Source organism: Dermacentor albipictus, unplaced genomic scaffold (assembly GCF_038994185.2).
Source record: "Dermacentor albipictus isolate Rhodes 1998 colony unplaced genomic scaffold, USDA_Dalb.pri_finalv2 scaffold_29, whole genome shotgun sequence".
NCBI classification, from domain to species: Eukaryota; Metazoa; Arthropoda; class Arachnida; order Ixodida; family Ixodidae; genus Dermacentor; species Dermacentor albipictus.
The window spans coordinates 2,727,681-2,744,001 of NW_027225583.1; the positions used below are offsets into that span (position 1 = coordinate 2,727,681).

The following is a 16,321-nucleotide window of genomic DNA, read 5'->3' on the forward strand; positions in this document are numbered from 1 at the left end:
GGGGCGTGCCAGCTCCGACGCTGCCAGTGACGTCACCAAAATTAGCCCTCGGTGCTTCAGGCACCGCTATCACTTTCGATATGTATGTCGCTTTTTTTTTTCTTTCTTTTTCTCTATATACCGTTTTTTATGCGTTTTCTTTAGCAATTGGACTATCTTACACGTGACGTGGTGGAGTCTACAACCACTAATTTTCTGACGTGGCGTAAAAATGTCGGCGCGTTCATTTAGTGAACAAAAAATTTACTACGTGAAAGTTGTGCTATTCTAACACCAGGAACAGTTCAGCGGGCAACGCAGTCATCGTAGTGAAATTGCTCCTACCCTGTTCCTGTCTACAATTAAAGGGAATCCGTGAAAGACCTGCGCGATTTTCATGCGGAAATGAGTAATCCATGTGAATAGCGGGGTAAAATTTCAGTGACCCAATTTCAATGAAAATGCAACGTCATGATGATTTCCCCGCGGGTATGGCATCTTTTAATGGTTTGAAGTAATGTTTATTTTCTTCCTTTATATTTCAACCCAATGCCATGACGCAGTTCTCGCGTTAGGGACTCTATAATCAAACTTTAAGAAAAGCTAGAAGACTACAGATGCTCCTCATGGACCATGCTCTGGCCCTATATTTTGCAGCTTTATATCGTAATATTAGTATGACCATCGATGTTTCTGGTATCTTTCTTCCGGCAGTAAGGAGAGGTCTTTCCTTTTTCAACTTTTATTCTAGGCATGTTTATTTCCTTGTTTTGCGTGTTCATATCCCTTTTTATTTCTTGCTACAATTTTGGGATAGCGGATTCATCAATAGCCAACCACAACATTTCGCAGTAAAATAAACCACAGCAAAAGAAAAACGCCGAGTTATAGCGCATATTGCGTTAGGCTACATTAAAGAAACATTGTATATGCGCGTATGACTGGTTTTACTGAATTACTTTTCTACGATGCGCCCCCCCCCCCCAAAAAAATGCGCATGCTCTTACCATGACAGGAGGCATTATATGCCGCAGAACATGCAAAAACGAAAGCAGTCAGCGACGCCGCCGTCAATTTCCCGTACCAAATAGCCATGACGTCACAGATTTTCGCCGTGTCTGCTCGCACCTACCGAATTTTTTTTTTTTATCGAGAAAGATGGACTACATTTTGTCCTCAGAACCTGAGGCTGAACTCTACAAATGTCAAAACCTTTATCAAGCCACCACGGCCCGGATACGAAAAAGAAAAGTTCGGCAGCACGTGACACTCCTGTAACACGTGAAGGCGAAGGCCTGCCGTGCACGTGGCAGTGTGTTAAGTTATACGATCGGAGGGCTCAGACTTCTTGCAAGAGACAACGAGCCGCAGTGTGAAGTACGCGAGCGACGCTTTAGGTCGACCTCCTCAACGACACATGCGAGCACCTAATGCATTACCTAAAGGTGCAGCATGCTTGTCGCCAGTATATGTTACAAATGAGTAACACAAGCGGAACACACATAAGCTATATTCTCTCAGCAGCGGAAAGCAACACCTTGCTCTTGTTGCACTGTTGCTGTTCCTGGTGTTAGAATAGCACAACTTTGACGTAGTAAATTTTTTCTTCAGTAAATGAACACGCCGACATTTTTACGCCACGTCAGAAAATCAGTGGTTGTAGACTCCACCGCGTCACGTGTATATCCACCGAGGTTCATATGTTCTCTTTTGCACTCTGATCATCTATACCAAACAATACGACTGCAAAACATTTAGTCTTCCATCAAATAAATTCTAAAGATTGATTGCGTCTTCCCGAATCATGATGTTTTGCTGGCCACCCTGTGTTTGTGACGTCAGAGACTACGCCGTCACTGTTGCCGAAATCTTCACTGAACGCCTTGCTCGCGCCGCTTCGCATGTCGCACGTCGTTACTGGCTTGGAACCGTAGCGTATACTTCCGCGGCCTACCGCGCAATCCGCTAGGCCCCGGGCTAGCCTCCTCCACCGAGGTCTCTCTCGCTTCGCACTAGACTGTCGCCGCAGCTGCCGCAACCGCCGCCGCCGCCGCCGCCATCGCGTGACGTCAGCGACGCGACACTTGTTTTTCTGTCTGTGCGCAGCGTTCGTGCCCCTTTCCACCCGCCACTTGCTCAGAGAAGGCCACGTGTTTGTTTCAGTCCACTGTACCATAGAGTTTCCTACAAAATTACTAGAGGGAACTCTGGCGCTAGTGTCTACGTGAGCTACAATGGGAGCGCTTGTCCCAGCATGGGAATTATGGGAAGTACATGGATTTGCCTAAACTTCGTCCTTTTGGCTTCAAACGGCTTTCTGACTTTGTAAACTCATTTTCAACAGTTTACTGCGTAATAAATAATTAAATAAACATCATTAAAATTGCCCGACGGCAGGATTCGAACACAGGGACTCTAGTACAGAAGCCTGATATTGAAACCATTAAGCCAAGGATGCATGTATCGACAAACTGAATAAAGACAAAAAAAGACAAGCGAATGAAACGCACTTATGAACTTATCGCGGGCATGCCAGTGCTTTGAGACGCTAGAGACGCTTGGCGCGTTTCGATTTGGGCACATAGACAAGCTCAATCGTTGCAATTAATAGCAATTGTACGCGTTCCCGGCGTCTTCTGCACTTCGAAGAAGATAAATTGCACTGAAATATACGACAATAAGATTTATGAAGCGTAATATACAACGCCACAGAAACGTTTGAATCCATAAGCACGAAGATCAGACAAATCCATGTACTTCCCATCATTCCCATGGTAGGACAACGACTGCAGCGCCAGAGTTCCCTCTAGTAATTTTGTAGGAAACTCTATGCACTGTACTACGTTTTTTTTGTCAAGGCCATGGTGCAACGATTCACTTAAGGCTTTCTTCTTAAATATACTTCGAAAACCGCGATGCCACACTAATGTTTTGGTGCTTGGGTTTCAGCACAAAGTTAAGAAAGAATGGAACTTCTAACTTTATTTTCCCCTAGTCGCTGACCTATTGCGGCGCAATTAATGAAAACACACTTTCGATAGAGCACTTCGTCAGTCTAAACTAATTTACGAATTCGAGTTAGTGTCCCTTTAGAATTTGTACGTGTGCGTGTAGGCTTAACTCCTGCAATAAGGAATCTGTTTCAAAATTTTTTTCGCAGTTAGCTAGTCCGAGAATATAATATCACAGGCAGTAACACCATTTGCAAAATACCTTGTACAGCTTCAGTTTCTCTTGAAATGTGTCGTCTCAGTAGGCTTTCCCTATGGATACTGGATCGTTATTGAAAAAAAATGTTGCTTTACGTGTCCTGTGCCCACAGTGCCCCAACCACACAGAACAAGTTTCTAACGGATCGTCGGTGTCGGCCGTCATTGTCAAGGACAATGTGACCCTGGGAGAGGCACTCACTCGATGCCGGAATCGAAATCTATCCATGCCAGATCAGAGAACCCACGACCATTCATATATAAAACAGCGCCAAAAAACAAGGACAAGGGAGGACACAGGACGTGGGCGGTCCTGTGTCCGGACAGCGCTCGTCCTGTGTCCTCCCTTGTCCGTGTTTTTTGGCGCTGTTTTAAATATGAATGATCCATGTCACCTAGCTCGCACCCAAACCCTTCTGAACCCACGACCGAAATGGCCATCAAAGCACGAAAGCCGGCCAACGTCAATCAGCGGACTCCGAAAATACGTCGGAAACTTGCTCCTTGCCTTTTGGCCGCAATCCTACATGATCATAAAGTATATGCTGTATCAAAACTCGTACGCTTCCATATATGTCCATGCGACGTTTTAGAATTGTGGTATAGTACAAATGGTTCTTTTCTATTATGGATATCGCGCATGACTTTTTGGAAAGGAAGTGTCGCATATCAGGAAAATAGGGTTTTTCTTTTCGTTCTGTTCTTTTGTTTTATGGACGCTCGGCGACCTGTTTGTTCTCTCTGTCCCGTTGTTCTCGCTGCGATGTTTGCCTCATGTCCGTCACTGGACATGCCGAAAGCGACAGCGCAGAGCTTGTCGCGATTATCGAATTCTTCGCCCCGAAAAACGAGGTCGCGCAAGCCGTGCCAGCGGTTCACTCTTCGGAGCGCTGTCAGCTACAGTGAACTCCAGGGAGCAACCTTATCCTCTTTTGTTTCGATATTAGTTTCAGCGCTTCAACGTGAATCGATGTATCTACAGCCAGCAACACGTATTTTGGCACGATGCGTTTGAAAGCTTCGACTCCGTGTCTCTGAAGCAAACGGCATCGATGGCTATGTCGGTTGCTTGCTGCGCTTTCAGTTCCTTCACTCTTTGTTGTGTTTATCAGTCGTACTGCGAGTGCACATTCAAAACTCCGCACTTATCCCATGTGAAAACAAACCCCAACATCAACCCCCTTTATTTAAAAAAAAAAACTTGACCGTGTCAAAAATAAATGTAAAACATCACTACAGCATCCGCCAAGGAGTGCAAGCTCGCCATGAGGAGCTCGGCCGTTACAAAAGCTCGATGGCCTGAAAGAAAAGAAGAAAAAAATTAAGCATTGTTTTTCAAAAAAAGCACTATCTCATTCAAGCCTCATTGCCAATTAATGCTATTGAAAGCACGCTCTGCACCAAGAACAGATATGGCAATTTCGTAAACTGCATGGCCTAGAAAATTCAAAGAGGGCGAATTTGATTGATACATTTATATTTTATGTGAATACTTTAGATTGTTTACGGGGGTTTTGCAATGGTTCTACTCGCATCCTAATGGTTTATTTGAAAGCCATGTATAATACCGCTACTTTGTCCGAATGAGCACTGAACCTGGCAACTTTTAACAGTCGAACTCTCTCGAGTGCGCCTAGCTTACAGAACTCTTTGGGTAACTATCAGCTATCCAACAAGGCTGATTCTTGGGCTAATTGTTACGGTTTACTCATAATAGCAAAGCCTTCAGCAAATTTTAAAAAAAAGCAGGGATGTGACAAAGAAACCGGACAGCGCAATCCTGTTTAACTGTCACATCCCTGTTTTTTTCAATTGCGCTATAGGCTTTGCCATTATGAATATCAGATATTGTTTCGGATATAATTGGCCTAAGCGAGATTAGAAGAACTGGTGAGGTTTATACAGGGCTGACTAACGGCCATGTTCTCTGCTATAGAGGTCCCCAGATAAACAATACGAGGTAGGATTCCTAATCCATAAGGATGTAGCGGGCAACACTGACAAATTCTACAGCGTTAGTGAGAGGGTAGCAGTAGTCGTAATCAAACTTGATGAGAGATACAGATCAAAGGTCGTACGACGTTCCAACATCCAGTGACGATGATGGTGAAGTAGATCAGTTTTATGAATATGTTGAATTTGCGATGACAAAAATGCAAACTCAGTATTCTGTAGTAATGGGCGACTTCAATGCAAAAGTGGGGAAAAGCAGGCTAGTGAACAAGCAATCGGCAACTAAGGCGTCGATTCTAGGAATGCTAGAGGAGAGGTGCTGGTAGAATTCGCAGAAGGGACTAAGCTACGAATATTGAACACCTTGTTCAGGAAGCGTAGCAAAAGAAAGTGAACCTGGAAAAAGTCCTAATCGTGAAGCAAGAAATGAAATTGATTTTCATACTTTCCGCGATCCCAGCAAAGCGCAGGATAAGTGTTAGGTAGGGTAAAGTGCAGGGATCATAGGTTAGTGAGGTCTAGGATTCACCTCAAGTTGAAGAGAGAAACAGCTAATTTGGTCAAGAAGAAACAGGTCAACTTTGAGGCAGTAATGGTAAAAGCAGACACATTCAGGCTGGTGCTTGCAAACAAATGTGCAGCCTTAGGACAGAGAGATAAAGATGACATGGAGTCAATGAATAAAACCGTAGCGAGGCTGGTTTCAGTGGCAGCAAGTGAAGTCGGAGGAAAGGCACCAAGGCAACCAGCAGACAAGCTCTCCAATCTAACAAAGGACCTAATAAAGAAACGACAAAAAGTGAAAGTACTTAAGGAAGGGAATTGCGCTAAAAAAGACACAGACGAGTAAGGACATGGACGGGTGCAAACTCGCGACTGATTTTATTCAGAAAGAACATAAATATATATATATACCTAGATTCTTATTCAATCATTGCCTAAGCGCACATGCCAAGAACGTTTTCTCTTTCTTATGCAAATTGATATTAGAATCGCTTACGCATTCATCACCTGACTTATCAATGTAAAAAGCATCTGCGAGTTCACGTGCTACCTGGTTACGACTGCGCCTTAAGATTTTGGTTCTAGCCAGCAAAGGCTGGCATGCTTTATGAGGCATAGCCAAAGGGCATGCGCAGCAGTGTAAGGCCAAATTTGACCCTTTTTCGTTAACCATAGAAAGCTTATGTTCCCTTTGTCGTTCATTTATACAACGGCCCGTCTGGCCAATGTAAACTTTTCCACATGTCAGGGGAATTACATACACAGCCCCGACCGAACACCTGACAAACTGGGTGGCGTGACGTTTCGTGCGTGACAAACTGGTAGAGGTGCGGCGTAATCTAATCGATGCACGAAACCCCTCCGAACAGCAGTAGCTCCCGCCACGTACGGGTGGTTATGCTGTACACCGCGCCAGCAGAAGGGTCTGTGGACAGGCCCCTGAGTTTGGACTCCTCCCAGGGAAAATGGTAGCTCAGACCACCCCAACCGGTTCGGAAGACACAACGCCGATTCACTGTACGCTACTCAATCCGCGAACGTCGAATCCCTTCAACGGCGCCATACATGAGGATGTTGAAAATTGGCTGCTATACCATTAACGTGTTGCCGCGTTCAAGAAGTGAGATGACGCAGACAAACTGAAAATGTATGTTTCAGTCTTAACGATGACGCACGTGTTTGGTATGAGAAGTGTGCAGATGCCCTCACTTCATGCGCAGGATTCAAACGCTGGCTCCTTGAGACGTATGCGAGCCCCGACCGCAGAGAGCGAGCTGAGAGTGATCTCCAGTAACGTATAGAAATGCCAAATGAAGATGTGGTAATGTATGTCGAGGTCACGAAGCGTCGCTTTTGACGAACCTACCGCAGCATGTCGGAAGAAATGAAGGTGGGGTACCTGATGCGCGGAGTGAAAAAGCAGCTGTTCGGCAGTCCCGTGCATATTTCTTCCAAGACCATGTCAGATTTTCTTTCCGAGGCTGTCACTATGAAACACGACTCTTTGGCAGCGTGCACCATCATACGAGCGCCAAGTGAACGCTGCCTCACCTACGGACGCATTCGGGGCTCTCGGGAGCCACGTCAATTTCTTTTGATTGCTCATTTGTTCCGTAGTCCGCGAAGAACTACCCTCACAGACAACGCTCAGCTCTTTGTCCAGCGCTCTCCGTGACGCAGTCCAGCATGCGCTAAGAGAACCATCCTCCAACACAGAAGTTTGGCCGCTAAGAACTGACAGCCCCCGTATGGAATGTTCGCAAGCTTGGAGGCAACCAGCCCCTCGTGCCTCCCCGCTTCGCAACGCGTGCCTGGCGATGCTACAGCTCGTCCAAGTAGCCTCGGGTTACGAGGATCACTGACAGGCCCGAAGGAACTCATAGGTGTGATCACCTGATCGCCCTCCCGTTTGCTTTAACTGTGGCGAAGCTGGGCTTGCCTACCGACAGTGCTCCTATCGAGAGCTCAGGCTACTGGGATTCTCAGCAAACTTACCACTACCTAGGTTCAGCCAGCGTCCTCCTGAAATTCAAGAATACGTTGCCCAGCAGCGCGGATCCCCATCAGCTCGACACCAGTCACGCTTCCCTTCGCTGCGACGGTTTTCTTCGGCTGGCCGTAAGTATTCCAGTGTGTTGCAGGGTCGATCGCCCAGCCCGCGCCGGGAAACTAACCACAACGGCCTTCGGGGACCAAGCCGCTCAGTTTTGACGCACTCAAGGTGTCCTACTGACACGTACGTGGACGCACGATGCATCGACGATGACAGTACTTGCGGATTACGGAAGAAGAGTTTCCTTGGACATTCCTCTACTGCTAGACGGTCGTGAATTGACTGATTTAGTGGACACTAGAGCGGATTAGTCTATAATCAGCGACAAACTCACCACACTTCTGAAGAAAGTGACGACGCCTTGGAATCAAACGTCGGTCCGTACAGCTGGAGGGCACATCGTCACACCACTCGGCATGTGCACGGCACGAATGCAGGTTCGCGGGTCTAACTTTGTTGCCAGCTTGATCATTTTTCATCAGTGTTCTCGAGACGTAATCATCGGCACATACTTTCTCGGGGAGCACGGAGCTGAAATGAACATCCAACAACACTTCATCACTTTCTCGACAAAGCGCGCAACAGCGACGACCAGCAAAACCATCCACCCTCGACCATCCTTTAGTGTCATCGACGACGCTGTCACGATACAACTGCATGCAAGTGTCGTGGTTCATGTGGCATGTGACAGACTCTTACACGATGAAGCGGTCATAGAAAGTAATCGCTCGCTCCTGCTTTCTCAAGGTGTTTGCGTAGCAAGAAGCCTTATTAATCTCCATGATGGCCACTGTGAGGTTCTTGTGACGAACTTCAGCTACGAACATCGGCACCTTTTCCCCGGTACTGTAATCGTCTACACCAACTCGATCGCCAATGAAACTGTGTGTTTTGTTTCCGAGGCAATCGGCACTGTCGAAGTACGTCTACGCAACGTCGACATTAGTACAACGATTCCTGAAGAAAACAAACAAGTCCCGCGCGAGCTCTAACTCGACATGCACTCTTGATTTGCATGGTCGTCGAAGATACGCAAACATCGATTACAATACACCGCATGGTCATCTATGACGACGTGCCCCCCATACGGCAAAAGCCTTATTGTGTTTCCCCGGCGGAACGACATGCGATTCATACACAGGTGAAGGTAACACTTCAAGACGGCGTAATACAGCTTTCGTGCAGTCCCTGGTCATCGCCAGTTCTTCTTGTTAAAGAAAATGGCACACATCAGGTAAATGTGCACTATTGGAAGCTAAACAGCTTCACAAAGAATGACGTCTGCTGGTTACCTCGTGTCGACGATTCTCTGGACAGGCTGAGGCGCACGAATTATTTCTCCTCTATCGATTTTGAAATGTGGCTACTGGCAAATTGAAGTAGATAAGCGGGACCGGGAGAAAACTGCTTTTCTGACTCCGGACGACGTTCACAAGATTAGAGTACCCCCTTTCGGCCTCTGTTGCACTCTAGCCACATTCCAGCGAATGATGGATACCATTCTCGCTGACCTCAAATAGAAAGGCTGCCTCGTCTATCTCGATGATGTCGTTGTTTTCTCGGAAACATTTGGCGAGCACCCTCGACGCCTTCAGAATGTACTCCAAGCCACTCGATTGACTGATATTACACTCAAGCCAGAGTTAATTGGTCAAGTCGTGAGCGCACCAGGTGGTCGGCCTGATCTCGAGAAGAGTGGTGCCGAAGCTCCATTCCTAGCTCCAAAAGGCAAGAAAGCTGTCCGACTATTTTTGTGCTGGTATGCATAGTATCAACACTTCATTCAAAACTTTTCGAAGATTGCAGAGCCGCTATTTCGCGTTACGCGTGACGAAATACCATTACTCTGGACTAATGAAGAGCAGACAACCTTTGCGAAGCTACAACGTCGTTTGTCTTTTCCTCCGGTGCTCGGTCATTTTCATGAGGATGCTGACGCATAAGTGCACACTGACGCCAGCAATATCCGTCTCGGAGCCATCCTGGTGCAACGGCAAGACGGCACTGAACGAGTTATCGCTTACGTAAGCCGCACTCTGTCACACGCAGAGTCCAATTATTCCACCGAAGAGAAGGAGTGCCTCGCGGTTTTTTGTGCTACTACAAAGTTTAGACCGTATCTCTACGGGCGGCCATTTAAAGTGGTGACAGGTCATTCTTTGTGCTTGTTGACCAAGCTCCGATACCATTCTGAATGAGTGACACGTTGGAGTGTGCGACTACAGGAATTTAACATCACCATCTTTGTATGGGTCAGGCAGAAGACATGAAGATGCTGACACACTATCACGAGCACCTGTTGAATCTCAGAATCCTGGCGAGGAAGACGACAACGACTACCTGAGAGCCTTCAGCGGGCCGGATCAACTCACTAAACAGCGATCGGACGCTGAATTAAGGCCAATCATCGATCACATAGAAGGCGGCATGGCGTCCATTCCTCGCCCTATTTCACGAAGGCTGTCATCATTTTGCCTACGAGAGCGCATCTGATACGAAAGCACAGGTGCCGGGGACAAACCACATCTTCTAGTAGTACCTGAAGCCCTTCGTGACGACATCCTATTAGCCTGCCACGACCAGCCGATATCTGGCCACTTGTGCTACTCAAGGACTATGGACAAGGTACGGCAACTGTACTACTGGCCTAGACTGATTGCATGCGTCAAACTCTACGTGAAAGGATGCCATGAATGCGAGCGCCGCAAGTCACCATCCTTCAAAGCCTGCAGGCCTTCTACAACCCATGGACCCTCCGCGTACGGCGTTTGATCAAATTATATTGGACGGTCTTGGACCATTTCCCTTGTCTTCGTCCGGCAATAATTGGAGCGCTGTCGCAACTGATTACTTGACGCGTTACGCTGAGGTAAAGGCACTACCATGCCGTACAGCTTCTGAAGTTGCCGAGTTTTTTATGCATTACATGGTGCATGGCGCACTGTCATTCATCGTCACTGACCGAAGGAAAGTTTTTACGGCGAAACTTCTGGACGTCATTTTCAAATTCAGTTACACGATTCGATTCATCGAAACCACGGCATACCACCCCCCAGACTAACGGCTTGACAGAAAGACTAAACAAAACACCGGCAGACATGATATCTATGTACGTGGATGTGCCGCACAAAACATGGGATGAAATCCTGCCATACGTAATGTTTGTGTAGACCTCTGGCACGCAGGTAACTGCACGATTCATGTCGTTCTGCCTCGTTTATGGTCGAGCTGTTCAAACTATGCCAGACGCAATGATTCCGTATGAAGACGTTGATCAGCTCCACAAGGTAGCTCCTGACGTCGGGGAGTACATTCAGCGCACCGACGAAGCACATCGACTGCTGGTGTGCAGAGAAGACAGTTTTATACAATAGAAGTTTTGTTGCTTTCAGAGCCTTTTGCATAGTACGACGTAGGTATCCAAGCTGTTTTAGCGCCTTTGAACATGTTTGGTCAATGTGTGTAGTCCATGAGAGATTGTGAGTAAATGTTACGCCAAGGAATTTGTATTGTCGAAGTCTGGTTAAAGGAGACCCATTCAATGAATATGTCGCAATTACAGGTGCTGCTCTTTTCGTGAAGGACAAAACAACCGTTTTTTTTAATTAATGTTCATTTTCCATTTTTCACACCAAGCACTGAAAGAGATAAAGGAATCGTTTAATCGCTGAAAACTATTCGGGGAATCAATCACGTCGTATAAGACGCAATCGTCGGCATAAAGACGAATATTATAGGAAACATGTTTTGGGAGGTCATTGACATAAATTAAAAACAATAAAGGACCTAGGACGGATCCTTGAGGAACCCCGGAGCCTACTTCAAGTATGGAGGACCTTGCAGAACTAAAGTTGACGTATTGGGACCGGTTAGAAAGGAAACTAGCGATCCAATTGACCAGATGGGAATTTTTTAGTATTGCATTTAATTTTTGCAAGAGGTGAGAATGAAGTAATGAATCGAAAGCTTTAGAAAAATCAATGAAGATAGCATCAATCTGTTTACCGAGATCCAACTGATAAGCGATGTCATGGGTGAAGTCGGTTAACTGCGTGATAGTAATGAAACCACGTCTAAAGCCGTGCTGAACATTAGTTAGAATGGTGTTGGACTCCAGAAAATCTATTATGTGTTTGTAAATAATATGTTCCAGCATTTTGCACGATTGGGAAGTTAAAGAAATGGGCCTGTAATTCGTTATGTCTGTCTTCCTGCCTGTTTTATACAAGGGTATTACTCTTGCAAGTTTCCACGATGAAGGAACGATTCCTGTATCTAGAGACTTATTGAATATAATTTCAAGATAGCGTGATGTCCATTGTGAATAGCGAAGTAAAAATGAATTAGGAATACCGTCGGAGCCACTAGACTTTTTTGTGTCTAAATTTAGAATTAAATTAAGAACGCCATTAACATCAACGGAAATGTCGGAAATAGAAAAATCTGAATCATTATCAAAAGCAGGGCAGACATGAGAATCATTTGCGTACACCGAATGGAAATATTCATTGAATGCATTGGAGATGCGTGCAGGATCATTTATAGTTTCATCATTGATAGTGAATGAAGATGAAGCTTCAGTAGTAGGCATGACAGAACGCCAGAACTTCCGAGGATTATTTCTTAGTAAACCTGGCAGCTCGATATGAAAGAAAAAATCTTTGGCCGTATTCATTTTCAAATTTAGTTCCTCTTTGGCAGAGGTGAATCTAGCAATTGCATCAGGGTCATTACTACGTTTTGAGCGTCTCAGTCTTCTAACGCGGCGTGATAACTGCAAGATTTCTCTAGTAATCCAAGGGAGGGAACGATTTCTTTTCTTAGTTTTTAACGGAACAAAGCGTTGAATACACAGCTTTATAAGTTTTCAAATTGGCGAACTAATGTATTCACGTCACAGTCTTTACTAAGTGTGCAAAACGATTCAAAACGTTCTGATAAGACATCAAGAATAGACGTGTCGTCAGAGCGATTAAAGTCGAAAAAAGTTTGAATTTCGGCACGTGGTTTACAAACTGTGCAGTTTAGCGATATGAACACTGCCCTGTGATCTAAAATGCCGTCAGTAATTTCACACTCAGACAGCTTATCAACAAGGTCTGAACTAATGAACACCAGGTCAAGAAGTGTGTTTTGTCGTGTTGCGCCATTGACTACTTGTGTAAGCCCAAGAAAAGTTAATTAGTTCGCTACCTAAACAACTGTAATGCGATAGTGAGGGCCAGTGAAAATCTGGTGTGTTAAAGTCTCCCATTAGAATTAAGCTAGATGCATGAAAACTGTGCGTGTTGATGTAATCAGCGAGCAGAAAAATGTTATCAGGTGAGGAGGCAGGTGGATGGTAGAAAACAGAGACTATGATTGTTTTTTTGCCTAGGTATAATTTACACCAAACAGACTCAAGATCTGCTGGAGGACAGATAACTGAAAACTTTAAATCCGATTTTAAAAAAATGGCGACACCGCCTCCCCTACCAGTTTTGCGGTCTGATCGAACAGCTACATAGCCGGGTGGAGTGATTTCAGAGTCATATATGTGATCTTGAAGCCATGTTTCAGTGACACCAATGAAATGAGGGGAATAGGAGGCTACCAAGGAAAGAAACAGCGGGAACCTATTTACTAGACTTCTTGCATTCAAATTCAAGAAAGTAAGCTTGTAAGAGTCGCGAATTTGTCAAGGTGAAGATGACGTGGCCGGGAGAGTGTTGTCAGAAAGGCTCGAATTATTCACTACGGCGTTTACAGCGAGACCTGAATCGTCAACTAGGGCATTAGCTGCATCATTCCACCTGTAGCGGACACCATTTATAAAGACATGGTCATAACGCAACCTCACCACAGAGCCATGGTCACGACAAGAAGAGGTTGCTGCCCATAGCTTTTTGCGAATGGCACGTACATTAGCCGAGTAATCTTCAGTTATGTAAAAGTTTGTTCCTTTCAGCTTTGAGACAATTTTCATTATTTCTACTTTGTTCCGAAAGTCTAGTACTCGTAATATAACTGGGCGCGATCTACCTTCACGTTTGGTGCCAATTCTGTGACAACGTTCGATGGGCGGGCATTCAATTTGAAGTTTCTCTGTGAAAAATTGGTGTACATTAGACAAAAGCGTATCTGTGTTTTCGGCATTGTGTTCACCAAGTCCATGCAAAATTATATTGTTGCGTCTCGAGCAATTTTCAAGGTCATCATTTTTTTTAATTAGTTCCGAAACAGCCTGAGCGTACGTCAGAACCAGAATGGTCATATGAGACTTTAGGATCAGCGCTAGTTTTTTCGAGAGCGGCCACACGGGATTCCAGAGCGTCAAAACGCTTGTTAACAGTTTGCTGAAAAACCTTGATGTCAGCGATGCCTCGAGCGATCGTTTTTTGCCCAGCCAATAGTTCTGTCAGCATTCCGGAAATATTGTTCAAGTCATTATCAGGTGCAGCAGATGAACACGAAGTTTCGTCTGAATTACCGGTGGTACGAATCGTCTTTCTCGGGGGACCGGGATTTAATTATATATATACATATATATATATATATATATATATATATATATATATATATATATATATAATGACGAAATAGAGTACGACATACGTTGAACAAGCACAGTGTATTTGACTGACGTTTCGGCTGGTGGACCAGCCTTTGCCAAAGTCAAAGTCACTTTGACAAAGGCTGTCGCCAGCCAAAACGTCAGTCAAATACACTGTGCTTGTTCAACGTACCTCGTACTCTTTGTCTTCAACTGATTACCGGGGCCAGCGTGAACTACTCAGCCATATATATATATATATATATATATATATATATATATATATATATATACATATATATATATATATATATATATATATATATACCCTTGGCGCGAACGCTCCTCAAGCTTCAGTGAAATGTTTTTGCATTCCGGGCACGCCAACGACGACAAAACTGAGAAAACAATTTCGACATCTACAATCCTCTTCCCCTGTACCACAACACTTCCGGTGGCACTTCAAAGTTTTCCTGCAGCTGGCCCAGTTTCACTTCACTTGCGAAAACAGCAACATTCACTTCACACTTCATAGAGTAGTTCGTCGTGCACCGATTGCCGTAGAACTTGCGTTTCGGCATTTGTTTCACTCGTAACTTAGCCACAACTTGTTGTGTGATGTAAGGCAACAATGTAGGTCACTGAAGTGATGAAACAATAGCTTTAAATGGCAGTACAACGCCTCGCTGCAGTGTAAACACGATTTCACGTCGTGCGACCCGCATGGCAATGTGTTCAATTTGAATAAAGAAATGATTACGATCACCATTGCTCAATCCTATCAACCTTTAGAATACGTCGTCACAAATTCATTAAAAAGTATCCTGCGTATTTGTGCACAAACGTAAGTTCCTTTTAAAATTTTAAATGTAGGTTTCATTTTCACAAAATGTAACTTTTAGTTTTAGAGAGGTCTGCCGGCACTTGCAGAAACATCATAGCTTTCGACAGAACCAGATAAAGAGATAATTTTTGCAGCAGCGCAATTCTGAATGTCTGTAGATTCTTAAAATAATAAAAAAACGAAATTCGCTGCTTTTGAACAGAAACGTGGTTTCCAAAAGTGGCAACATACTTTATCGCTAACAAATACCTTATCCTTCCCATATATAACGATCTGTCATGGGATATGCATGTTAATGCTAATCGCATGTTAGGATATCTTGATCGTAATTTTTCTACTATTCCGACGTCTACAAAACTAGCACTCTACAAAACCTTAGTTTGCTCAAAACTACAATTCGCATCTGCTGTACAAGCTCGCGCTTACATTCAGTGGAGACATGAGTAAAAAAAAAACTTCGGCAGCCTATGAATACAACCACGTGCACATTCAGCGGCGTCCATAAGGAAGCAAAGCTGCAGCGAGCACGATGTAGGGGTGTGGGTTTAGTGTTAGCATAGAGCACCCGAGGGATCACAGCTGCCAGCGGAGTGTTGCCTTTGTTCTTTGTTTAAGTTACTGCAACTCCTGTGGGATCAAGGAGACTAAGTACACCTCTACCTGCTTATATGATACCCCTATGGTATGCTCCACTGACCTACAAGTTCTGTGAAGTGCATTTGATTGTATTCTTCTTTAAGAACTGTTTTATACAAAGTTCACGCGTGTGTGTAAAAATAAAAGATACATCACAAATTATGTTACGTCAACATCAGATAAGGGCGACAAGAATATAACCACGCAAGTGATCTTTTTTTAATATGTGAATAGCCATCGTTCTTTGGCTCTTTTATCCGTGTTTGCGGTGGTCGGCTGCTGATGGTCGGTTGTCAAACCTTTGCAGCCAAAAGGTGCTGATGCAATGGCCATGTGCTCTCACACGACAGTTGTGATACTGAACATAACTAGTATAGCTCGGTGAGGCGTGCACTGCACTGTGACAGCTCCGAGTGCCTGAACAATTCAAAATTTTGGTGTAGTGCTCATGAATGACTGCCCTCATCAACTTCTAATTAAAGGAAATACCTAGCACGAATCACTCGGCTATTCGCTCCCATTGACGCTCACCATTATTGTACGCAGACTTATTCCTTTCTCTATCTAAGATTTATATTTCGAGAAAGTAAAGAGAGTCTTTGCAAACAAGT

General features: G+C 44.7%; 1 pseudogene; it reads right to left on the reverse strand.

Annotated features, from left to right (window-relative positions):
* Nucleotides 1-13,375: 13,375 nt before the first annotated feature.
* LOC139052682 (uncharacterized) lies at nucleotides 13,376-14,102 on the reverse strand (annotated as a pseudogene).
* Nucleotides 14,103-16,321: the final 2,219 nt, after the last annotated feature.